Source organism: Camelus dromedarius, chromosome 5 (genome assembly GCF_036321535.1).
Source record: "Camelus dromedarius isolate mCamDro1 chromosome 5, mCamDro1.pat, whole genome shotgun sequence".
Lineage (NCBI taxonomy): Eukaryota > Metazoa > Chordata > Mammalia > Artiodactyla > Camelidae > Camelus > Camelus dromedarius.
In genome coordinates, this window is record NC_087440.1 from 85,790,928 (window position 1) to 85,817,989 (window position 27,062).

The following is a 27,062-nucleotide window of genomic DNA, read 5'->3' on the forward strand; positions in this document are numbered from 1 at the left end:
CCTGCCCCCCGCTCGGTGTGGGCAAAAGCCTTCCTGTCTTACACATTGATTTTCCTTCCCAGGAGGTGATGCCCTTGACTTGAAATAGCTTCAGGTCAAAAGCCTGAGAACAGCTCTCCCCTTCTGCACACTCAGCAGGCACAGCAAGTTCCCAGGCCGGGGGCAGGGCGGGTGGGGGTGTCCGCACTCATGACCCCATCCCCACCCCGCTAAAAACACCTGCTTTCCCAGGAGCCAGGATTTGCTGGGAGCTGGAGAAAAATCATCAGGGATTAACAGAACCAAGCTCGGGAGGGCAAGTAAAGGCTCGGAGAGGTCAGGTCTATGAGAGCACTGGACGCCCAGGGGATGTGGGGACAGGAGGCGCCGAGTCTGTGCAATCCCAGCACACCTGACCAGCCATCAGACGCAATCGGAAGGAGGCAGTCAGGTAACAGGAAAAAGAAGTAGTGACAGAGCAGAATGCAGTTTTGCACAGAGCCTTCCATGGCCATGAGAAAAAATAAAAAGTGGATTTGGGAGATGATTAGAAATGAAAAAACATCAAAATGATAATAATTATATCAGAGTGAATGGGCTTGAAGCTACTTTTATTTCCCCTCTACTTTCTAAGCTTTCTCTTATTTTTTTTAATTGAATAAACTAAACACACATATTTTTGAAGCCCTCCTGGGAAGTCTGCCAGGCTCCAGTTTCCACCGTTCCCTCTGGGCCACGGCCAGGAGCGGTTTCCAACTGGCTCTGCGTGTCTGGCCCTGCAGGCGGGCAGCAGGGAGCCTCACAAACCCTCCTGCCAGCCCAGAAGGGCAGAGCCAGGCTGGTGCGCTGCCCCCACGCAGCCCTCCCTGGTTTGTGAAATGGAAAAAGAAACCCACGGCAGTGACACATCCCTGGGTTGAATGGTCTCTGAGAGGTTGAGAAGGGGGTCCAGGCTTCTTCCCTCCCTCCTCAGGGCCAGCAGACAACCTGTGGTCTCTAGAAACCAAGCCTGGATTTCCAAATGGTAAGGAAGGAGGCAGCAGAAAAAAAGGAAGAGGGAAAAGGAAATCTCTCGTCACTCCCACCTAGCCTCTCACCTAGCACTCCAGCCAAAGCTTGGGCGCCAGTCCCACGTCTGGCTGGGGGTGTGTAACGAGGATGCAGGTGTTGGCCACACCCTCTCTGAGAGGAGACCAATGAGAGGCTGAGGAGGAGGAGGGCGAGGAGGCAAGAAGTCTGGCCCGGAAGAGCTGCCCCACCTCCCCAGGCAACGCACCCCGCCCCAACCCCAAGCAGGCAGGATAGCAGGGTCGGCCTGCCAAGAACCTACAATGAATAGGTTGGATTTGTCCATATCTGTAGAAGTATTTGCTAAGCACCTACTATGTGCCAGGCACTGGACAAGGCGACGGTGATGAGCAAGATGGCCCTGCTTGCCATGGGGAAGCAGGCGCTCATCAGGAAAACACAACCAACCGTAGAATCACGAACTCTGTTGCAGTGACGCAGAAAGCCAGGCTCTAGGAGACCCAGGACGCCTCTGGGAGGAGAGGGGCTGGGTGCTCGTCTGGCACACACCTTGCACACAGTCGGTGCCCAGGTACTCAGGCCCACTGGCATCTGGGTAGAAGGATCAGGCAGGGAAGAAAGACCCAGGAGACAGACCTGCATCCATGGTCCAGCTCCCTCCCTCGCCTGCCCCTTCCTAGCAGCGTGATCTTGGGCAAGTTACTCTGAGTCTATAACAACACGCAGAAAAGGACACTTATTTTAAAGTGCTGGGTTGAGGATGAGGATGTAAGTCCCTGGGCTGTTTAGTCTCCATTTGCCCAGCCCCCTCCTGCCAATTCATGCCCCATCTGGGAGGCTGACCCCTCCACAGGCTGCAGCACTGGGAACCCCTTGTCCTCTGGCCATCTGTTGGATCTGAGCCCCGGGAGATGCTGGCAGGACAAGGCGGGGGGTGGAGAGGGGTCCAAGGACTCATCCCCCTGCTCTCACCCTCGTCTCCCCAGCTGTGGTTTCAGCCAAGGCGCCTTCATCCACCTCCATCCATATCTCCTGCTGGGAACCCCTCGCCAGGCTGTGGCTTCTGGCGGTTCCCACGACACCACCCTTCTTGCCTCTAACAGCTCCCTGCTGCTGTGAGTCCTTGGGTGCTGCCCCTCCCTTGCTGGGGCCTTTCTCCTGCCATCTCTGTAAACGGCCCTTCACCAAACCCTGCAGACTCTCCCCTGCGAGTTTTCTGCTGGGCTCCTGGCTGATAAGGCCCCGTGATAAGCTGAAGGCATTCTGGTCCTGATTACAGGGTGGAGGACATGGTCCCCGGGGAAAATGTGTTCAGGCTGCAATGCCCACAAGCAGGTTGGTTCAGGCTAATCCCAGAGGCTCAGAGCTGGAAAGGGTGAGCCAGAGGCTTCAGAAAAATCAGTTCAGAGGTCAGAGCTATCATGCATACCAGGCTTGTACTAGGTGCTAAAGATAGGTGAATAAGAGACAGCCTTTCCTCCCAGGGGACAGCCCAGCAGAGGGGCAGATGTAGAGACAAGTAACTGTGCACATGGAGTAAGTATGACAGGAGCTGAGGACCGCAAGGGGGAAACTGTTAGTCTGCACAGAGGTGGTGTCAGGAGCGGCTTCTCAGAAGACATCGGCTTGGGCCTCTTTGGATGTGTTGGAGTTTGTTGTCTGAAAGATCACACAGGGCAGAGGGAAAAACATAAGCAAAGACAAGGAGATAGGAGAGGCCTGGTGTGTCAAGGTCAGAGTTCTCATGTTGACCAAACGACCTAGTCACTTAAAGTAATAGTGGGCCATGACAGAAGAACGACCCACAAACAAAGCCTACCCCAGGACCTTTGCACTTGCTGCTTCTGCTGCCAAAAGTACTTTTCACTCAAATCTTTGCAAAGTGGCTCCTTATCATTGCTCATCTCCCCAGAAGCTTCCCTGACCCTAAATAGCTTCCTGTATGAGCTTCCCCTGGCTGCTGTAACAAATCACTACTAACACAAATGTATAAGTCTCCCTAAGCCAAAATCAAGGCTCTATTTTTTCTAGAGGTTCTAGGGAAAAATTCATTTTCTTTTTCCAGCTCTTAGAGGCCACCCACATCCCTTGGCTTATGGTTTCCTTCAGTCTACAAAGCCAGCAACAGCTGGTCAAATCCTTCTCAAGCCACATCATTCTGACTGTGACCTCTTGCCTCCCTCTTTGACTTAGAAGGGCCCCTGTGATTTCACTGGACCTGCCCAGATAATCCCGGAAAAGCTCCCGTCTCAAGAACCTTCGCTTAATCACATCTGCAAAGGCCCTTCTGTCATGTACATATTTGCAGGTTCCAGGGACTAGAATGTGGACCTCTTTGGGGGCCAGTATTTTGGCTTCCACACTCCCTTCTCCCTCAACCATCACCCTCCTTCCTTTTACACATCCTTCCTTATCTTCCTCTGACACTTCAACCATCCAGATTTTGATTACCTGTGCACTTGTTCACAGCTTATCTGCCCCACCAGGATGTGCAGCTCCAGGGGAGAGGGCTCTTGTCTGTCATGCCCACCTTGGGTTCCCAAGACCTCGAATAGGGTCTGGCACACTGCAGATGCTCAATAAATACGCACCGGGGGTGGGAGGAGGGCGGGCCTCCCACCCTGTTCCCCGCCCCTGGGAGGTAAGTTTCCAAAAGACTGAACCCTGCCTGACTCTTGCCTCAGGCAGGTCACAGGCACTGAGTCCAGCCTCCTTATGGAGCTGCCAAGTTCACAGTCCTATAACAGTGGCTGGGTGACCAGAGGAGGGTTCACAGTCAGAGGTCATGGGCAGAGGGAGAAGCCAGCAGCCCAGGTTCAGAGCCAGGGTCTGAGGAGGGATGAGTGAGCCAGGACTGGACCCAGGTGGGTATAGAGGGCAGGAGCCAAACACAGGATGGTACCCAGCCCAGCAGCAGAAGGAGAATGGGGGGAGAGGCACCCCAAGTCTGGGGCTGGGATGCTGGGAGCCTGGGCGCCTGTAGGCACAGAAGGAGTAGCCCCAGGCCAGCACAGAGCAGGGCCTGGGCCCCTCCGGGGCTTGAGGGAACCCCTGTCTGCGGGCCTGGGGCAGCGAGCTCCTGACATCCCCACTTACAGCTAGAGCCCAATTTTCATTTTGCAGTGGACTCCACCAATGAGGTGGCTGGCCCTGGGTACAGTTCACAGATACACAGACTGTCAAAGAGATTTCTGAGATAATCTAGTCCTGGGACAGTTAAATACTCCCACTGTAGCATCACAGCAGACATTGCTAATCAAACCCAGCACACCATTCCACCCAGCCCAGACTTGGTCCCACGCCTCACCTAGGCAGGCACAGCCAATCGACCAGAATAGGCAGCAGAATCCAACTCTTCATTTTTTGGGTGAAGAAACAGGCCCAGGAGAGAATGACCTGCAGACAAATGCACGGAGTGGGTAGCTCCACCCTCCTGGTGGCAAACTTTCTAGGTTTTCCAGGCAGCCTTTGTCAAACAATGCACTCTGAAAGCAGACTGCTGTAAAGCCAACACTCCCTTTAGAATGCGAATTATTCATGAGTTGTAATACGTTCCATTTCCACCTAGTGAGTTAAAATGGAGACAGAAACACTCGTTGGGTGGCTGTGTCTGTGGGAAGGCAGGGCTGGGGGCAGGGCTCGGAAGAACGTAGCGTCTCCCACGCACCAAGCTGAATGCTGGAGGCTCCTTTTTCCAAAACATTGTTCTACTTATTAGTAAGAACTCAACACATTGTTGGTAGAAAAATTAGGAAACATGCTTAAGTGAAAAGAGGAAACTAGTGGACGCCCACCCGTCTACCACATGCAGGGGCCGCTGTCAACAGCCTGGGGTCCATCCGGGGGCTTTTAAATGCAGCAAACTGCTCCTGCCCCCCTTCATGAGCGAGCAACTGCAGAGAAAAGGCACTAATGGCAATGTGACTGTCACCGATGGGGCAGTGAGGGGGCTCGGCCTAAGGCCTCCCAGCCCGAGGACCTGGCTGGCCAGAGGCACGACGAGGGTCTTGCTCTGGACTCAAGGGAAAGGGCACTGAGGATCCTGACATATAAGGGGGCTGGTCTGCAGAGCAGACCCCCAGCCTGGGTGCCTGTGAGGGCCACAGCCAGGATGGGTCCAGGGGAGGACAGGATGCTGCCAGGAGGTGCCAGGTGCCTCCTGAGTGGATGTGCCCAGGCCTCTCAACCAGGCCTGGTGTTAGACCCACCACATGGGGAAGAAACAAAACAGAAGCTCAGAGAGGTCACACAGCGGGCAAGGTGCCGGGCTGGGAGTCCCATCCCCTGGTAAACACATGGTCAATGACACTCCCTACGTGCAACAGTTATTCTGGAGACCAGTAGGCCAACGGGAAAAGGGGTGAATAGCCAGGACCTCACCTAGCACCGCACCCCACCACCATGGGGCGCAGCATCATCGCCGTCTTCTCCATCCGCCTGGTGTGCCATCCGTCCTCCACCCACCCCATTCCTCCACCCACCCCATCTCTCCACCTGGCTGCCTTTCTTTCAAGGTGACATCGACCTTGGGGCTCCCTTGGCCCCACGTAACGTACCTGCCCACAATGCCCCGCTGTCCCTCCCTGCTGTGCACAGCCCATCCCTGCACAAAGCCGTGGGCACCTGCAGCACACCGAGGGAACCCAGACTCCGTCCCACACGCCTGCGCTCAACTCCCTCCGCCTGTCACTGGCCAGGTACTTTAGACAAGTCCCTAAGCCTCTTAGTGCTTCAGGCTCCCCCTCTGCCAAACAGGGATGGCAGGAGCATCACTGCACACACAGACAGTGCCTGCACAGAGTACAGTTGGTGGTGATACCAGGATACTAGTAGCCTGGTCCTGTGAGCCTATCAGAGTTAACTGTTGAGTAAATATGGCTGGATGGCTGGATCTTGGGTGTCTGCAAAGTGTCCTCTCTTAATGACGCTCTCCACAGTGTCTGCTCAGCCCAGATGTTAACAACCAGAAACCATTTACAGAAAACACAGTGGAAGTAATAAAAATGGTCACCATGGGGAAGCAGTGCCCCAGGGATTATATATACATTATCTTTTAAAATTTCCCAAACAAGCAAGTGAGGAAGGAGTTATTGTGCTCATTCTACAGATGGGAAAACTAAGACCTAAAGAGGTTAGAGATTGGTCCAAGAACCCAAAGCAAAGACATGGCAAGACTGGGATTTGTGGAGAGAATACTCACTGTGCCCCACCCCAAATATCCCTTCTCTCTTTCTTCCATAAATATAGACCCCCTGTTCTTAGGTGGGCACCACAGACTCTATTTCCCAGCCTACCTGGCAGTTAATTACAACTATGTGACCAAATGCTGGGCAATGGAATGTAAGCAGAAATGCCAAGAGGCAGTTTGTTGAAACTCCCATTAACAGAGAGCTAGAATTCACCCCTTGATCCTTCTTTACTGTCCCTTCCTCCATCTTGCAGCCTGAAACACTAATGTAATGGCTGGAGCTTTAGCAGCCATCTTGGACTATGAGGTCGAGAGCTACACTGGAGGATGGCAGGGCCATGAGCTAGAGGGAGCCTGGGGCCCTCAGGCTTTGTGGCCCACAGTTGCTATACCACCTTTGGACTGCTCACACAGAAATGCGTATCTGTTTACAACATTATTATTTGGGCTTTTCTGAAATCACAGTCAAACGTAAGTAAGACTGATCCAGAGTCACCCTCAGGTCTGTCTCTTTCCGAGGCACAGAAAGCAAAGGTAGGCAGTTCCCAGGGAGGGCTCTAGGCTTGGTGCCTGTGGGGCCCAGAGAGGGAGGGTGGCTGTCAGATTCCTACCTGTGGCCCTCTCTGAAGGTCTCACTTTACTAGGCTTGAAAGAAGTCTGTAAAGTCTCATTTACAAGGTAAATCTATGCCCGGCACTCAGTGGGGTTCCTGTGGTTTTTATGAGGAAGAGATTTTCAAAGATCAGTCTCGAAAGTGCTTACTTACATCAGTGGTCACAGAACCAAAACAGGCCACTTTTGTGTGGTCCTGTTTAAATGGACATGTCGGCATCATGAAAAAAACTGTGATGAGATTTTCAGCTTGTCAGTGGTCTCTCACTCACTCTGTCTCTTTTTAAAGTCAGATTTATTGACGTAAAATTTAGATGTAGTAGAATTCACCCCCTCTGTGAGTTTTGATGAATAAAATCATGTAACCACCACATTCAAGATACAGAACATGCTATCACCCCCAAAAGTTCCACTCTGCCCCACTGTAGTCAATCCTCTTCCCCAGTTCTTGACCCCTGATAACCACAGGTCCATTTTAAAATTCTGATAATTTTTGCCTTTTCCAAAATGTCATATAAATGGAATCATACGCAGAGCCATTGGAATCTGTTTTCCTTCACTGAGCAGGTTTTGGAGATTCAGGCGTGTTGCATGTACCAGCTCTTCCTCTTTGCTGAGCAACGTTCCACTGTCTGCAGGGACCATCACCACATCCATTCACCAGCTGAGGGGCATCTGCATCGCTTCCAGTTTTTGGATCTTGTGCATAAAGCTGCTACACATATTCCCATACAGCTGTGCGTGTGGACGTGTTTCCATTTCTCTTAGTAAATACTAGGAGTGGAGCTGCCGGGTCGAAAGGTGGTGTACACTTTACTTTATAAGAAACGTCCAAGCTGAGCCGAGGCGGCTGGGCGTTCCCGCCAGCAGGGTTCCAGCCGCTCCGAGGCCTTGCCTGGCCCTTGCAGAGGACGGCTGGCAAGGCACGGCCTTCCAGACAATCCGCGCTCTCATGCCAAGGACCGCCCCGACCCAGCCCGCCTGGCCACCACCGTCGCACCTGATTCCCCGCTGGTTCTTGCCCGCGGCGCGCGCTCCTCTCCCACTTTCCCCACAATGAGTCTTGTGCCCCAGTTAACCACAAAGCACAAAGAGGAGCCTGTGTTCTCTCTTGTCATTCGGGCTGGAAAGGCCTCCTGGGGGTGAGCTGACTGACGCTGGTCAGCCTGTTCCAGGTCGCCCGCTGCTGCCTCAGAAGGGCGCCCCCTTCAGCCACCGCAGCCCTCTCTAGTCCCATCTGCCACCCCTGGAGACAAAGTGGGGCAAGGAGAACAGAGATCGTTCAAGGGGCCACACGGTCGCCAGCCCATGGGGCCCTGGAGAGGAGGGGATCAGTCCTGCAAAGAGATGGTAACCTTGGGGACAGGGATGGGACTCTGCACTTCTCAGCACCAACTCCCCCCCACAATCTGCATGAGGAAGGAAGAAGCTTTCCGCCCCGACTAGGGAAACCTTGGGCTTAAACGCCGGCCAAATTGTAAACCAGCAGGACCCACAACAGCTGAGCCTGCACTTCTGCTCAAAGGGCACATGTACGCCTGCGAAGGAGGGGCGCAGAGCTGGCGGCAAGCGGAAGACGGAGACGGCTGCACGTCAACGTGCACGTCTGCCCTAACCCCCCGGGGGTGTGGGCATTTCATCCTCACTTTGCAGAAGAGGAACGTGAGCTCAGAGACGTGCCGTGACCTGCCGGAGTCACACAGCCAGCGTGGCTGGGATGCCATTCCACCCGGGTTTTCCTGACTCCAAGGTATCTTCGGAAGGAAACTTACTTTAAAAACTCCTGCGCTACCATCAGGTTCCACGTATTTTGGTGCCCAATAGAAAGCCACTTTCAGCGCTGTCTAGCATTCATTCATTCATTCATTCATGCAGATGTTTACCAAGTGTCCCCACGTACCGGACACTGTTCCAGACACTTGGGACACGTCAGTGAGCAAATCAGACAAAAGTCCTGCCCTCGTGGCACTTTCGTCTAATGCACCAACAGGTGGGGGCGGGGAACTGGGCTGCCCAGTGTCCTCCTGTGGCTCCCTCAGTCCCTCTCCTAACTGAAGGAGGCTTGTGCAAGTCAGGAGGGAGCACCTGGGGAAATTCAGAGCCCACAGAGAACATTCTGGGCTCCTCAGTGCCTAGCCTCCACTGGGACCCACATTAGAAGGGGAGATGCTCTCAAAGTAGGAGCAAGAGTGCTCCCTGGGCACCAGGTCCCTCATCTTGCCATTCCACGCATGCATTCCAGTGTTAGCTGCTGAGCACCCATCCTGTGCCAGGCACTGGGGCCACAGAAGGCCCACAGCGGGGCCCCTGCCCAGGAGAACTCACACCACGGAGGGAAGAGCTGTCAATGCCCACGAGGGGACAGAGGGCTAACTGCTGGGGCACCAGAAGAAGGGTAGGAGGAATCAAGGAAGGCTGCCTGTAAGTGGTGAGTGGCAAAGGAAGACAGGTGGCAAATGGAGAGAGGGGCATTTCTCATCCAGACTGTACTGGCTGCTCTCCACCACTCCGTGAGGAAGCCGGCCAGCCACTGCAGACCTCCTTCCCAGGTGGGGAGCCTGGGCCAGGGAGGCTGGTCTGATCACAGGGCTTCTCGGCAGCTTAGGACCACTGGCTGCTGATTCTGGAGGGGCTGCTCTGCACTGGGACTGAGTTACACAGATGGTGGGCATCAGTTAATTCCACTCCAGTTCTGAGGGAGGTAGGAGAATTTCCCCCCATTTCCCGTGACAAAGTTACTTATGCAAAGACACAGGAGACACCAAGAACCAAGCCCCAGCTTGATGGGTGTTGTTGCCCAAAACCAGCACTGCCATGCAAACCCCAGTGTCCCCTCTGACCTCAGCTCCCAGCACCAAACCCTGAGGACATAAAGGGGAATGAAGGGGCCCCTGGAGGCACCCGGGCAGGACCAAGTCGAGAGGTCCTGCCCAGCCATGTGGACAAGAGACCAAAGGCCCCCAGAGCTGGCGCCCTGGCAGCCTCCTCCCGTGCCCTCCTGGCCCCCTTGTCCGTTCTCCTCCAGGGCCTGGGATCAAAGCGCAGGGATCCCTCCCCCGAGCCCTCTGCGAGGCTGATAAGCAGAACTGGGAAGAGACAAAGGAGGAGCGTGTGATCTCATCTCCTGGCAGCTGCCGGACCAGGAGGGCGCAGCTGGGTGGAGGGCGGAGGGCTGAGGGCAGGCCCTTTCCGAGGGAGAGCTCAGCCCCCTCTCGGGTGTTAGTCATCTAGGCACTTAGTGTCAATCCTATTCTTTGAGCCTCAGTTTCTTCACCTGGGGATGGAGCCCAGCAGATGTGGTTCAACAAGTCGTGCAGACGATGCTGATGCCCTAAGGCAGGGCTCCCCGGCATCAGCAGTGTGGATGCTCTGGGCTGCGTCATTCTCTGTGGTGAGGTCTGTCCTGTGTGTTGTGGGATGTCAAGCAGCATCCCCGAACTCCACCCAGCAGAAGCCAAGGGCATCCTTGCAGCTGCGACCAGAAATGTCTCCAGACATCGCCCAATGTTCCCTGGGGGCCAAATTGCCCCGGGTTGAGAACCACTGACCGAAAGTTTGAGAACCTCTGTTCCACAGGGCACGAGGCTGACTCCCTCCCTCAAGATGCTCCCAGGGGAAGTGTCTTGAGGAACAGTACCCTCCCCCACTGGTGGAGTAACCAGCTGGGTGCCAGACCTCACTCCTTACATTGGCACCTTTAATTGATGAGGAAACAGGTTCCAAGGCCCTCAAGGTACAGTTCTGAGCTGCGTGATCTCCATCCCATCCCACCCCTGGCCACTCCTGCCCTGTCCCTTCCTTCTCTCTCCTCACCACACGACCCTTGCCCATCTGGGCCCCTTCCACAGGGAGCTGACCCACATGGCTGCGTCCACTTAGCCCTGGGGGCCGCCTCTGCTTTCCTGCCTGGCTCCCCGGGGGCAGCCGTCAATCAGCTCTCCAGGGCCCGGGCCAGCAGGGGAGGGGAGAGAAACCCAAGCTTTGGTTGGACGGCTCTGCCTCATTTACCTTCTTCACTTGACCCTCTCCCAAGAGAGCCGGCTTAACGGTTCACTTTTTTTCTGTGTAAGTGCCAAGTGAAGGGAGTCTGGGGGACCCAGAACCCCACTCTTGAAAAGAAGGGCTGGGGCTGACACTCCCCTCTCTCTTGCCCACTGTCCTGCACCAGCCCCCTTATCGCCATCAACTGTCAGAACAGCCCCACCCACACCCTAGATACCATTACAAATCTGTAACCCCAGGGCTTCCAGATCTGGGTCCCCTGAAGTCCAGATGGACCAGTGTGGGACCTACAGCCACCGGAGAGAGGATTCCAGGTGCATATTTGACCCATTTGCTCAGCGGCCTCTGAGTTCCCTGCACCAGGTGCAGAGTCAAATCTAGACGCCAGCCCACATCTCCGCCTCCAGGGCGCAGCAGGGCGGTACCACCCTCTCTGACTCAGGGCCAGCAGACCAGCAGGGGCGGCTCATTGGACTCGGCAGCATCCCACCACCAGCAAATCTGCTACAGAAATGAGCATCCCCAACGGCAGGGACCACGCCAACCACAACTGCTGTCTGTTGCGAGGATGACAAGCGTAAACTAGAGAATGCTGAGTAGGGGGTGGATGCCTGCAGAGCTGCTACCAGCTGTGGGGCTTTACAGACATCCTTTCATCCAAGCAACCCCTTGAGGGGGCAAGATTCACCTGCCTTTGAGAGATGAGGCATCTGAAACTCAGAAAGGTAGAGGAACTTGTCCAGGGTGGCAGGTAACGCTGGAACAGGTGAGTTTTCTTTCCTCCTCTGGAGCCAGAAGTCAGTCAGAAGTCAAGGGTAGGAGGCCCCCTGGAGACTCTCAGGGACAAACCTGGGGCAAGTAAGTCAAAGGGGACTTGGGGCTCGAAGACAGTGCACAGGAAGAGAGACGCAAGCATGGAGTCTGCAAATTTTAGCATTAAAAGGTCCCCAGGAATCATAGTCTACCCTACTCCCGCTGAGTCAAAATATATTTCGAGCCACACATGTGATGTTACATTTTTTGGCAGCCATACTGTAGAAAGTCAAATGAGACAGGGGGAATTCATTTTAATCATACACCTTATTTAACCTGCTTTCTCCAAAGTATTTTCATGTCAACACATAAGCAAAATATTTTAAAACTACTGATGAGATGTTTTATATTCTTTTTTTCCATAGTAAGTCTGCAAATTTTGTGTACATTTTACACAAACAGCACATCTCAGTCTGCACTGGACACAGGTCCTCATCAGGCACAGGTGACTGGTGGCTCCCATCATGGACAGTACAAATCTCACCCCTCAGTCTGCACTGGATACTGAGGTCCGAAGAGGCAACTGAGTGAGGCCAGAGCCACGTGCTTGTTAATCACAGTACCCAACTCAGTTCTTTCTGGTGGGGGCTGAGTGTGACTTAAGTGGAAAGAGAACAAGTTTTTGAGCAAGAAATATCCAAAGCCAAATTCTCCGGTCACTAACCAGCTGTGTGACCATGAACCTTGTACTCAACCTCTCTGATCCTCAGTCCTCTATATGAAAAATGAGATAATTCTCCTACTCACACAGTTGTGGTGAGAATTAAATATCAAATACCCAACAGAGTTCTTGGCACAGAGGAGGAACTCAATATGGGGACATAGTGATGATAGGGCGAAGAATATACTGCCATCATCATCTGCTTCATTGTCCACATTTTAATCATCCCCAAGCCAGAAAAATAATGTGTCAAGGGGGCAGCCTCTCCTGTCTTGGGGGCAGATCTGCCTGGACTGGGAAAGGGCAGAAAAAGTGAGACGGAGGTGGGGAGAGGAGACGACACACCCACAGGGCACCAGAACCACAGCGCCGGCTGCAGCCAAAGCATGCAGAGGAGTAACATAAAAGCCCCCAGCTCCGGGGGCCAGCGTCAGAGCCAGCCTACGTCCTATCAGCACTGGGACGTGCCTCTTCAGAGCTGAGCCCATTTGAAAGGAAGAGAAGCTCAGACCTTTGATCCCTCTGATAATGGCCAATCTATTGCTTCAATGAATGGAAAAAATCCAGAAGCTCTACCTCCAACTCCAAAGACATGCTCATCTTCATCCAGGGCGGGGCTCAAGGGCTCTGCACACCAGATGCTCTGGATCTAATACAGCTCCCCGTGCAACCTTTGTCTGCTCCAGCCAGTAAAGCCGTGTCCATGAGCCATGCTCCTGCCCACCTCAGCCTCTGGGTGAGCTGTCCCCTCTGCATGGATGTTTCCTCTCCCCCTTCCATGTGGCTAATTCCCATTTATTCTTCTCATTTCAACTTCAGATGTCACCTTGTCTGAAGGTCCTGCATGGCACCTGATGCAGGGTCCCCTTGCTAGACATGCTAACAATGCTCCTCCATCACAGGCATCATTATATCCTGGCAGACCATGGGGACTGACTCCCTGCCATGGACCAGAGACGAGAGCTGCATCTCCCTGGTGCCTGCGAGAGCGCCTGGTGCCAAGCAGATGCTCATTAAATACCCACTGCATGAAGTTAACTCAGGAACCAGAAGGGCTCTGGTTGGTCTGACGTGGAGAGAAAAGAGGCGATATTTTGGAAAACAGATAAAAGCTGCAGCATCTGCACCCGATGCATTAAGTAATTTTCTGTGAAACAGTCCAAAGGGTCACAAATTATGGCGTCACTTTGCTGGATTCTTCCAACAACTGGAGAGTTCTCTGTTAGAACGGACACAATTCACAGAACAACTATGACATCACCTACTGATTTTCCAAGAGCCTCAAAGCTGGAGCTTCGTATCAAAGAGTCTTTTGAGAGAGGGGTACACGTAGTTACCACAGCTCCTCTGCGTACGAGAGTGGAGATGGCTCTTTGGAAAAGCACAGCTTCCCCTTTCATTCGCACACGTGTTGCCCTGAGTTCTCAGCTGGGTGGTGCCACTCCCTGCCAAGCAGAAATGTGGGGGGAGATTTTGATCTTCACGTGATTAGCATTTTGTCAGCTCAGTCAAGGATGCTAAACCTCCTCCAGCACCTGGAACATCTCACCGCCAGAGGACCACCCTGCTCAAAAACCAGTAGCACTTCATTATTAATGAAGACCCACTAACACAGCCCCCTTTGCACCCTTTTCCCACCCAGGCTGGACCAGTCACCTCTGAACACTCCAGACCATTCCTGCCTCTGCACCTTGGCTCGTACCTACCTCCTCTCTCACCTGGGGGGCCGTTTCTGTCAACCCCCACCTAAGCACCCTCAATCGCCACCCAACACAAGGTCCTGCTACATGGCACCTTGCTGGATGCTCAGCCCCCATCATGTCGCCCGTCTCCAGGGGATTCCAGGCCTCCAGCTAGACCACTCAGTTAGTGCTTGCCAGCTACTGCCCTGTGGTCTCCATGACATGATCCCTGACCACAGACGCCACATCTGACCTCAAGATGTTGACTAAGTGATCGATTCACTCACGCCACTCAGCCGAACCCCTACCAAAACATCAACCGCCATACCAAAACCATTCCTCTTTTACTTTAAACAAAGAAACATGTATTCATGAGGTCCTGATTGATACTGGGCACTCAGCACTCACAACTTCACTGCATCCTCCAAACCACCGCGGGAGGGCGTTACAATGATTAAAGTCCCATTCCAGGTAGAAGGGATCCGAATTCCACAGGGACCCATAATCTGGCTCCCGTTCCACAGCTACAGAGTGAGGGAGCTAAAATTCAAGTTCGCACCTGGCTTCAAACACCCCTCATTCCGCGGCAGACCAGGCAGGCTCTTCTTTCTTTGGTTTTGCTCTTACCGATCAACTGCGGGCACTTGAGAAGGGCCACAGGATAAAAAGGCACCCTTCCACGGGTCCTGGAGGGCCACGTCTTGGTTCGGTCTTTAGCAGACTCTCCAAAGGGCGTTTCCTCCCGGGTCGTCCTACCCACTCAAAAATCGAGATGATCAAGTCAAGTCAGCCTGGCACTGTCCCCTGGAGGCTCGGCCAGGATCACCTTTAATCCTGCCACGAAGAATAGCTTAGCTTTCAAATCTAGGCACCAGCCAGTTCCCCCCCACCCCCAACCAGGTAGTCTGTGGCTCTGGGCTTCGGAAGGGTTTCTAAAAGCAGGCAGGGGTCCAACATCAACGTAGAAACCAAAACAACCCGTTCCTTCAGCGGTTTGGCTTTTCTCTCCCGAGAAGCCAGTGAGATCCGTGGGCAGCAGAGGCTGCAGCTTTGAAACAAGGACAGCAAAACAAGTGTAGAAAGGTTAGCACTGGGGGTCCAATTAAAACCCCAGCAGCCAAGCTCAGAGGTGCGTGTAGTCCACTGATCGGGGTTTTGAGGCTCGGGAGGGTCTCAGTGGCAAGTTTGTCGGAGGAAGTCCTTCCGCCTCTACGGTTGAGTTGTGCCACACCCAGACCCCTTGACCCCCAGGCCTCAGGCCCCCAGCCCCAGGCAGCCGCAGCGTGTGGCTGGGAAAACAGGCGCCAGGTGACTGAAACCCCTCTGCAATGTCCCCAGTGTCTCCTCGTAAAGGATATTCAGCAGCAGTCTTGGGAAGGCAGTCAAAAGGGAAGGGCACACGGCCAAGCAAGCATCTTCACACTTAGAATCTTCCAGGCTCAGGTGAACACAGGACCCGCCTGCCAGCTTCCTCCAGGGCTGTCCCGAGACACTTGGAAAGGCAAGGGAGTGACTTTTTGGAGAAGAGGGCAGACCGAACATGGGCTTCTAATTCCAGTCCACCTGGAAATGCTACTAAAACCTGGAGTAAAGGGGTCTTGTTTGCTGTATGCGTTGTGTATACAGAACAGAGACCCTCCAGGATGGAAAGGACAGGAGAAGGGAGCACAGCAATGAATTCTGCAGGGTGGAGAGGAATCCCACCTTTGGTAACTGATTTACCGAACTCAAGAAATTTATGTCCAAGTGGCAGCGAGAAAGGACGAAAACCAATCCAATGTAACATCAGGAAGTCCCAAAGGTTCAGGAATGAGTGGGGACAGGGATCTCTGGAAGCTGGCTTGGGGCAGGGATGCAGTAAGAGGATTATAGGAAGGAACCAGATGGGTCAGGCATCCCCTCCCCCCACGTCTCCTAGCTGGGTGATTGTCCCTCCTCGGGCGGGCGCAAGACTAGTTTATTCTCAGGAGGGTAAAACAGAAGATCTCAGTGCGAACTGTACTCAAAATAGGCAGATTTGGTGATTTTCCGCACATTGGATGCAGAGGACCTCCCTGCCCCAAGCCTTCTTCCTTCTTCCAGTTCCCAGACCCCCACCCTTCTCCCCCAGCAGCCTGGCCTTGACCCGCCAGACTGGAGACTAAGATTCTTCCATAGGGAGGCTGCCCAGCCAGCAGGAAAGACCTAAAGGTAGTGACGTTGCAGTTCCCCGTGACACAACCCACAGGGCACCCATCAGAGAAGCTCTGATCAAGAAGCCCTACCCCCCGTTCTCAAAGCCTGCAGGACACTTTACAGTCTCCAATTCTTAAATATGAGAAACCAATCAAGGACTATGAATGGGCCAGCTAAAGAAAGAACTTTCTAACATGAAAGCTCCAAATAAACAAACACAGTAAGCAAAGGGAGGGGCAGAAGGAACACGCATATTCAGCACATCCAATGTGTACCCTCCACCGCTAGTCAATCATGTAATCATCAGAGCTCTTGAGGCGGACCTCAACATTATTATTCTCATTCTAAAGATGAGGCATTTGAAGAGTAATGAGATTAAATAAGTCACAAAGCCAGGAAGTGGCAGAGGTGAAATTCATACCAGGCCGTGTGGCTCCATGCTCTCAACCAGTGCCTTTCAAAGCACCACCCCGGCCACTACCATCCATCACTGCTATTCTCAGTGTGGAAGAGAAGATACCGCAGCCCTGAAAGGAGACTGGGCTTCTCTTAAGAGCGCTTGAAAATTAAAAATGTGGTAGATTAAAATATGGAGCATAAAATTGATGAAATCCCCCAGAAAGTTGAGCAAAAAGCAAAAGGGATGGAAAATAGAAAAAGATAAGAAAATTGGAGGATTAGTCCAGGAGGACCAACAGCCAAATAAAAGGAGTTCTGGATTAGAGAAAACCAAGGGGCAGAAATCACAATGAATGACCCAAGAAAGCTTCCCAGAACTAAAACACATAGTTCCAGATGGAAGGGTCTCACTAAGAGCTCAGAGTGACAGATGAAAAAGAGGCCAACCCCAAGATGGGTCACCCTGATGTCTGAGGCACTGGGGACAAAAAGGATTCTTCAAGCTTCCAGAGAGAACAAAACAGGTCATGCAAAGAACTGAGAGTGACTTTATGCTTCTCAACGGCAACCCTGGAGGGGTTAGAAGGGAGGCTAGAAGGCAGCGGGGCAAGGCTTTCAATACTCAGAAGAAAAATGATTTCCACCCTTGAGTCTGATGCCCAGATAATCTAGCAATCAAGAAGTAGGGGAGAGCATGTGAAAAAAAATGCTCAGTTACTAATTACCTGAGAAATGCAATTCAAAACTACAATGAAATATCACTTTATACCAGTCAGAATGGCCATCACTAAAAAGTCCACAAATGATAAACGCTAGAGAGGGTGTGGAGAAAAGGGAACCCTCCTACACTGTTGGCGGGAATGTAGTTTGGTGCAGCCATTATGGAGGACAGTATGCAGATTCCTCAAAAAACTAAAACTAGACTTACCATATGATCTAGCAATCCCATTCCTGGGCATATATCCAAAGGGAACTCTAATTCGAGAAGATACATGCGCCCCAATGTTCATGGAAGCACTATTCACAATAGCCAAGACATGGAAGCAGCCTAAATGTCCACCAACAGGTGACTGGATAAAGAAGATGTGGTATATTTATATAATGGAATACTATTCAGCCATAAAAAAGAATAATGCCATTTGCAGCAACATGGATGGACCTGGAGATCGTCAATTGAAGTGAAGTAAGCCAGAAAGAGAAAGAAAAATACCATATGATATAACTTATATGTGAAATCTTGGGGGAAAAAAGACACAAATGAACTTATTTACAAAACAGAAACAGACTCATAGACATAGAAAACAAACTTATGGCTTCCAGGAGGATAGAGGGTGGGAAGGAATAAATTAGGAGTTCAAGATTTACAGATACTAACTACTTATACAACGAGTTTCTACTGTACAGCACAGGGAACTATATTCAATATCTTGCAGTAACCTACAATGAAAAAAGAACATGAAAATGAATATATGTATGTATATGTATGACTGAAACATGCTGTACACCAGAAATTGACACAACATTGTAAACTAACTATCGGTCAATTTTTTAAATTAAAAAAAAAGAGTTAGAGGAGAATAAACTCATTTTCCCACGTGCAAGTTCTCAGAAAATCCCACACGCAGGCACTCTTTGTCAGGAAGGGTGTGCTCCTGTATTCAGGGGAAGAAGCCATAAGAACACAAGAAATGGCAGATCTGACTCAGGAAAGAGGTGAGGGGAACCACAGGTGATGGTGACAGAGAGCCCAAGGGACAGCCAGGTACCAGGTGTGGAAGGTGATGAGTCCAGACTGGAGACAGGTCAGAGGACCCTGAAGTGCTCAAGAAGAGGAACCCAAGAGAGAACTTACCCGATGCCTCCAAACAAGAGGGGCTATCTAAACACTGACAGAGACTTGGAGGAAGAATTAGCAAGCACACACGCCAACAACAACAGGCAACCCTTAACTCCGAGGAAACCAGAAAGCAGAGCAGGCAAGGAAAGAGGACTATCATAATGACCCACAGTGACCCATCTTACCAAAAGTCTGATGAAAATATACTGCAAAGTTGGGAGGATAGGAAAGCTTTGAGGTTAAAAGTGGTAAAGAGGAGACCTACATCCTTACTTCCCAGAATAGGAAATCGGAGCCTAGAATCAAAAAATCAAGACAAAGGAATATGTGCGTGTTATATACAGGCATACAGGAAAAATGCCAAAATCATCAGCTGGAAGAATTTGTAAGTGATTGTCTCTGGGAAAAGGGGCAACGAGGGGGAACCACTGTTTTTCATATAAACCTTGGAGAACTATGGTTTCCTTTGACTTGGAAAAGGCAAGAGAAAGGGAAACAGACATTGGTGAAGACACGTGACATCACTGAATGTCCTAATAACTCAGAGAAGTTGGGATGATCCCCTTTTCACCAAAAAGACACCGTCAGGCTCAGCTATCCACAGCTAGTCAGTACTAAAAAGAGACCAAGACTTAAAACCTAGTTCTGCCCGACCCCAGAAGCTACACTTTCCTTTTGAGTCTCCATTCATGTATTCAACAAATGTGAACTGGACACATATCAAGCCTGGGACAGGAGGGTAGGTCCTGGGACACTAATGGACATGACAGGGCCAACCCAAATGAGCTTTCTGGTCTACCAGGGCAAGCTGACAGTCACCAAGTCACCACCACTAACAAAACCAAGTGCAGCAGTGCCCACCCCGTGCAATCACAATCTAGTAAGGGTAACACTTGTCTGACTCCTGGCCTCCCCCTCTGCCAGCCCATCATCAGTTCCAGGGAATAGTGGTGCCTTGTTCCCCCCAACCCCCAACAGGTGAGTCATCACATGCCACTGCCTGGCACTTGCCCACAACACTTCTGGGAACTCGACAGGCCATCACCCAGGCCTGCCAGCACCCTGCCACCCAAGTCCAAGGCCCTCAGTTTTGATTTGAAAGGTATCACATTTTGTTTTGTTTTAGATCAGAGTCAAGCTCAAAGGCCAGACCAGCTCCCCAAGGGAGAGCTACACACAAACACACACACACACACACACACACACACACACAGTCCCTTGCATACATGAAGGGAAAGTGAATACCTTGCACAGACTGGCCTCAGCAAGTGCCGGAGGGCCAGGACAAGTCTCAGACACCAGAGAGTAGAAGGAAATTTTTGACTGTTCTGGAAGGAAATCTCAGACTGCTGCTCACTGTGGGTGGGATGGGGCAAAGCTGCTGAACTCTCCTGAGCCTCAGTGTCTGCATCTGTAGACTGGGGCTACCTCACCAACCTGAGAGGGCTCTGGCAGACTTAAATGAGGTAATGGAGGTGCCCGTGCTTTATAAGCTGCAGGGGTCATGAGACACCCCAGGATGAGGATGACAGGATGGGTCCCCTCGGCTGCCTCTGGTCCCTTCTGCTGAATTCAAGATTGCAGGCATTTCATCTTGTCAGTCTCTGAAAAGGGGATCCTTGTCCCCACTCTTCGTAGGAATCATCAGTTAGGAATTTAGACTTTATTTTGTCACAGCACGAGGAGCCTGGTAGGTGCGTGGCTATAAACAGCTGAGTCACTGAGTCCACTCTGAGAAGAAGCAATACCCCAAGGCTGGGTGACTGTGCCAAACAGCCTTTAGCCAGTCTCGCTTTCTTCCTGGGTTCCAAATCAATTGTCCTCTCCACGGCCAGGGTGCTCCGAGCCGGGGCTCACCAAGTCTCTCCCCCTCCCCAAGTCCCAGTGCCATCAGTCTCCCCTCAACACCCCCTCCCCACAACTCACTCAATCTTCCCAGACTTGGTTCTGATTCCTGGTCCCACCACTTACTAGCTCAGCAGCGTGGCGTTTGTGACACCCTTGCTCAGCCTTAGTTTTGCAGAGACAGATAATGACGCCCACCACAGGGGTTATTTGGAAGATGTGGTTCAGAGCCGGACAAGCAGTCAACCCCCCAACCCTCACACTCCCCATAATCACAAGATCCTTGCCCTCATACCAATGAAGACAAGCCCTGACTCATCTGGTTTGTATCCAATCTGTACTCTATGTTACACATCCTACAACAACGACACCCTGAATTACCTTCTGTCACTCAAGCTGGGCCTTGGCTCAGCCAGCCTGACAATGAGGAGGACAAGCCACAGCCCAGGGAGGGCTTTTCACTACGCTGCCGTCTTCATTGTACCGCGTGTTTGGGAAACTACTGGAACATCTAATTGCAACTCATCCTTGTTTTATAACAAGAAATAGAAACAGAGAAAATGAAAGTGTCCTTACTAATGATCACTGTTGGTTTCATGAACTTAATACCATGATGATGATACCGTGGGGGTTATGGGCTGACCTTCAACTAAGCAGGGGGTGAAGTTCGGGAAAATAGATGAAATGATAGAAGTACAGTATGACGTCACTCAGCCACGTTTAAACAGTGAGGCGAGATTAAGATTTTTCTTTCATTCTCTGGGAATTTAAGTTCCTCATAATTGTATATCTAGGCTTGGACGTTTAACTCTTGATGTGATGTAGCCCCAAACCAGGAACTGCATGGAAGCCAATACTCTGATGATGTTCTCTTGTTTTCTAAATAAATTTTGATCTTTCACATGAAATAGAAGGATGTTTATCCAGTATCCGACACTTGACTCACTCGGGGTTATCAGCATTTCCAGGGCTTGTGTATCTCAGCTCTACAAGAACAGACCCAAGGATTAGAACAGAGACATTACTGCTGCCAGGCTCATGGAATCCCGGAATCCACACAGCAGGGCATGTGGGGACGTCACCCTCCCTCTTTGGGCTGCACCGTCCACACCACCAGGGCCACAGGGCAGAGCAGGCCAGCCCATGGCATCGTTTCCTGGTTATTCACAGCCCTGCGTGTATCTCAGATCACACCACCACAGCGTTTGGACTCCTGGGCAGAGTCTCTGTGGGCCTGGGCAGGCCCCCTCTCCTGTCCCCTCAAGTCCTGCCCTGCTGTCCTTTGTCAGGCAGCCTCCTCAGGCTCCACAGCCAAGCGGTGGCAGCCCTGTGACCAGAGCCTAGGTCCCTGCACTCCTGGCTTGAGCCACCCAGGTGTCCATCAAACTCCGACAGGACCTAAAGGGTATTCCCGGTGTGCATATGTCCCCCAGATGTGTCTCCTCTAGGAGAGAGGAGAAGGTTTGGCAGCCACTTGTAATGCAGTTGTGTATCAGTTTCCTGTTGCTGCTGTGACAAATTCCCACATATGTAGAGGTTTAACACAACACAAACTTATTACCTTACAGTTCTGGAGGACAGGGGTCCACAATGGGGCTGACAGCCTAAAATCAAAGTTGTCGGCGGGACTGTGCACCTTCTGGGGAGAGCCCATTTCCTTCTCTTCTCCTGCTCCCAGAAGCTGCCTGCACCCCGTGGCTCACGGCCTTTCCAGCAACAGCATCACTATGACCTCTGCTTCCACCATCACTATGACCTCTGCTTCCACCATCACATCTCCTCCCCAGCCCTCCTGCCTCCCTCGTATAAGGATGCTTGTGATTAACTGCACCCACCTGGATAATCCAGGATCATCTCAAGATCCTGCACTTAATCGCATCTGCAAAGTCTCTTTTACCAAGTAAGGTAACAGGTTCCCAGGTTCTGGGGATTAGGATGTGGACATGTTTGGGGGCCATCATTCAGCTGACAACAGTTGGGCAAACAGTTCTGCAGACCTACTCCGTGTCAGGGGCTGGTGGGACAGAGAAAACAAACGTGCTCCTCTGGGGACCGACTCTGGGCTGGGTGGCAGGGAGTCCAGAGGCGGAGGCTGGGAACTGCCCCCAGGCGGGCGCAGGCGGGGTGCGGGGAGGCTGCTCTAGGCGCGGCCACGGTCATTCTCTGCAGAAGAAGCCGTGCAGACAAAGGTACAGGGAAAGGAGTGGCCTGTGGGAGAAACAGGAAGATCTCCTGGTGCAGCTGGTTCATTCCAGAAAGGACAGAAGTGAGGGGGCCCAGAGCACACAGCAGGGTTTCTTCCTGAGGGCAAAGAGGAGTCTGGGTAGAGGGCGGACTTGGCGAGACAAAGCTCTCCGGACTGCAGGGCACAAGTGGGACTGGAGGAGCAGGAGGCAGGAAACAGTGGCCCTGGTACCTGACAGGAAGGTGTTCGCAAAAACGAGCACGAAAGGCAAGGTGAAGATGAGAAAGACGCTTGAGGGCCGGGACTGCCAGAGGCGGGAGGCGCCGGAGGGGCCGGGGGAGGAGCCCATCTGAAGGTTAAGTTATTTCAGCACCAAATTGTCAGGTCAGCTCCGTGCCCCCTCCCAGTCCTGCACCCCGCCCCAGTTCCCAGCTAGAAGGCCTCAGAACGCTGCTTTTTAAGTATGTCATACCATAGAAGATTAAAAATAGTTTAAAACAGATATAAAAAGGGATATAAATATCGCACAGGCTCCTGCCTCCAAGGAGAGCCCCCCAGGAGGGGGAAGCAGGGGTGGGTCATGATGGCATCAGTGCCCTAAAGCCTTCCAACCAGACCCCCAGTTCTGCAGGGGCTGAAGGCCCCGCTGGTTGACACCAGAAAGATTCCAGGGCCTCTGCAAATTCCCCAAGTCCTCCCTGGCTCTTCCTCTTCCTTGGGGTTTTGGGCTACAATCTCTAAGAAGCAGTGGATCACGGACTCAGAAAGGGCAAAGGGAACGCAGCAGCTACGCAGGCTACCTCAGGGACCCACCTCCCTGCACTGGCCGCCCCCAACCCTGGCCGCAGTCCCACCGAAGAGTCCACCCCAAACCCTGACCACACTCCCCTACCTCCTGGTTTCCCACTGCCTGCCTTTGAGATTATAGACTTTCCCTGGGCCCCGCCCTAAAGGCTGGATTGGGCCTCCCCACCCCCCCTATACTGCAGGCAGCACTCACCTTAGCGTCCCTGGTCCTAAAATGCTCACTCAGCCTCATGATGCTAATGGCCTCTGTGTGCTGGGGACTCCCCGAGTGTCCCATTCATCCTCCCCGAATGTCCCATTCATCCTCCCAGCACTTCGGGAGGACTCCATAAGGACTATGCGTCTGAAGAGCCAGGCTTCCGGTGGGGAAGTCCATTCTAAAGCAGGCTGCAAATAAGGCTGGGCCGAATGCCACAGCCATTCACCAACATCTCCTCCTTGTCATGTTCCCTGAGTGAGGATTTAGAAAATCAAGTAAGGTCCCTGCCATCCTGTAGGAAGCTCCCTGAATTCCCACATTCCGATAGGGCCAAAGAGTAAATATTTTTGGTTTTGCATGTACTTCTCTGTCACAACTACTCAGTTGCCATTGTGGTCCAAAAGCAGCCTTGGCCACTATGCAAAGGAATGAGCACGGCTGTGTTCCAATAAAACTTTATTCTCAAAAACAGGCAGCTGGCTGGATTTGGCCTGCAGACCATAGTTCCCCAAACCCTGCTCTGATAGGGGAAAAAAATAATAAAAGAAAAGCAGACAGATCAGTGAGGGGCGGGGGAAACTGTGAAAGATTCTTTAAAGCCACACTTGAGATTTTTGATGCTGCCTCTAAGTCCTTCTGTAACTAACACAATCCTCCACTGTTTAAAAAAATAAGAGGTGCAGGGAGGGGGCGGGGGAAATAAGAAACGGTTTCCATGGCAACAGGGAGTTTACTTTTAATGGTTCAACCACTAAAGAGACAATTACTTTATTTTTCTCTCTTCTCCTCTGAAGCCAGGCAGGCGTGACCTGCGGCTTGTCAGGCAGGACTCTGCCCAGTGCCTCGGCTGTTCCAGTCAAAAATGAAATGCCAGAGTGTTCCCGGGTCCAGGAGGGGAATTCCTGTAAGCTGGGCCTTTTGGGCAAAGGGCTGCTTCCCAGAGCGCTGGATCTGGTCAGAAGCCCCACCTCCTCCTGCTCTGATGAAGTCAAGGCCAACCACGACCACGGCCGCTAACAAGGGATTCTGTGCGTGGGTCAGCCGCCAATTAGATGGAGGGCTTCCCTCTCACTGCTGACAAACTTCTGGTGATGGGCTTCTGTTTTACCTGGCCTTGAACACTTGTTCCCGGGGACAAGTGTGCATGGACGAAAGCAGGAGCCCTCTCCCTCAGTCTGCCACGACCATATCTGAGTCACTCGAGCTCCCTGGGGGCACCTTCAACTCTGCCCCACTAGTTCAGATCGGGTGTCCCAGACCTTCCCTGGGCTCTTCATAGAAACCATAGAGAATCAGCCAAGAATAACCCCAGAATGCACATCATTTACCCCTAAGTACTTTCCTAACAGAGCTCATGAACTACGGCCTTTTCTAACAGGACCCTGTGTGGGAGTGAGTCTCCAGCACCTGCCAGTAAGGAGGATTCAGGAATGCAGCCAGCTGTGCTCAGCGTGACCCAGAGCCACACACCCGCCGCCCACCAACGTGTGCCAGGGACTGGAACGCGGAAGGCATCACCTGGGGATGCTCTGCACAGGCCCTGCCTCTCCTTACCTGACCTCTTAGTGGGTACCAATTGGAGCCCCTGAGAGTCCAACCCTCTCCTTTTGCAAATGAGCAAACTGAAGCACAGGCAAGGGAAGAGATTTCCCAAGACCCCCAGCAAGTTAGCTGCAAAAGCCAGGAGCCAGACCCAGGCCCTCAGCCACCCCGTCCTGGCTGTGGCTTCCCCAGCTGCACAATATGCTCCACCTGGAGAGGCCATTCCAGAAGAATCCACACCCTGAGGCAGGGATGGTGCTGGGGCTGGAACACAGTCTTTCGTGGGCAAAATCCAGAGTTAACTCAAAGCCAGTGGCTTGACTCCAGCTGGGGGGCTGAAAGAAATGTTCTACATGATGACTCATCCTTCAGAGCCAAGCACACAGCCCCAGGCAGGGCCCCGATGGGCAGCAAGTTCCTGGAGGAGGTGGAACCTCTGAGTTTGATTTTCTTTGGTTTTTATACAGAAACCTGCAGCAAACTTGCTGTGCCCTCCAAGAGCCAAGGGAGGCAGAAGCCAGAAAGATAGCCCCCCACCCCGGCTCCATCTTTTCTCTGGGTGCTGCATAGCATCCCTGATCCCACCTCAGTCTGCAAAGGAGGTCTAAAGATATGGAGATAAGAGCCTAGGAATTGGGAAGGGAGGGTTCTGGCTGCAGGGAGTGGCAGAGGAGGCTGGTGCTGCATCCCAAGGCAGACGGCAGAGGGCCTCGCCTGCCAGGTGGAAGGGCTTGGACTTGACCCTGTAAAGCCAGGGCAGCCCAACCTTTTCCACATCCCAGGGTCTGTGGACAATGATGCCATTAGTCCTAGGGTAGATGGGAGCTGCCTTGAGCCCACAGTTTGGCCGTGGAGACCCGCTGAAGGCATTAGCAGAGATGTGTGATGGATGACCGGGTGATGGGGTGGCTTGGAGGATGTGATGCAAGGTCCAGAGCCATAAAGAGGTCACTGTGGAGTCCAGGCCAGCATGAGGAAGGTCCAGGCCTGGGCGTGAGCCAATGGAAGGAAAGGAGGAAGCAGATAACCAGACAAAGACGACCAGGCAGGCACAGTCCTGCCCCTGAGCCTGCCTTCAGGCGATCCCAACATCTTTCCTGCCTTCCAAGTTGTGCAACACAAAATTCATGCTGTCAAATTTCTCCTCTGCCCTCAAGGTCTGGTTCCAGTGCCCCAGCTCTGAGAGGCCCTCCCAGGTCCCAGCCCTGAAGCTCTCAGCTCCTTCACAAGTGCGGCCACTGCACAAGATTTACAGAGCCAGAGATGGGACCTGTGGTTTAGTCTGATCTGGGTTCAAATCCCAGCTCTGCTTACAAGTCCATGACTTTGGGCAAGACATTCTCTCTCCCCACTTCTGAAACAGCCTCACAGGCTCATGAAAAGCATTAAAGGAAGCAGTTTGCTGTGCCTGGCACGCAGGCTGCTCTAAGTTGGGTTAACTGTTTCTACCTTTGTTTGGCAGTCTGTTCCAAACGCCCTGCATCGCCGCTTGTTTGCTAACCCTTGGTGGTACTACTTCCCAACAAATTAGGGCTGAGGGAGACAAGGAGGCAGAGGCGGGTGCCGCTCAGGGAGACCCAGCGCTGGGCACCCCCGGCCTGCTCCCCCAGAGATGCAGTGAGAAAGCCTTCTGTCTGCTCAGCTCCACCTAACTCCAGCCACCTCCAACTCTGGGTGCAGGTCTTAGTCAAGTCGCCCCGGAAAAACAAGCTCAGGGTTCACAGTATTAGGCGCCAGAGCTACGGGAGACAGCCCTGAATGGCAGGAACGTCCGTGCTGTCAGAATCAAAAATTCGAGCCCCAGTCTGGCTGGGTGCCATGATGGCTTCCTGTTCCTTAAAGGCAGGGACAAGGATCGACTTTGCATTCCCTGATGTCTGCATGATGCTGTATGCTTGGCACATGTTTGCTAAACTGAACAGAAAAAGGCTGTGAATCTTGGGGTGGGGGAGGAAGCTCCCTACATAAATGGGAGCATCTTCCAAATCCTGGCCCAACACCCGACATCGACCAGCAGTCAAGGACTCCAGAACTTCAGCTGGACCCTGAGGCGGCACCAAAGAGGGAGAAGGGGGCGGCCAAAGCAGCTCTGTCATCGGAAGGGCGC

At 52.5% G+C, this 27,062-nt stretch overlaps 1 protein-coding gene across 4 annotated transcripts in view; it reads right to left on the reverse strand.

Annotated features, from left to right (window-relative positions):
- CLMN (calmin) overlaps positions 1-27,062 on the reverse strand; it is a 113,051-nt gene that overhangs the window by 82,320 nt on the left and 3,669 nt on the right. Inside the window, exon 1 of one of the 4 annotated variants that reach the window (XM_064486228.1) lies at positions 4,316-4,575. The exons of the other annotated variants lie outside the window; for them this stretch is intronic. The gene's annotated coding sequence lies outside the window, so the exon portion shown is untranslated. Of the gene's footprint in view, positions 1-4,315; positions 4,576-27,062 lie in introns of those variants that run through there. 4 annotated transcript variants of the gene reach the window in all.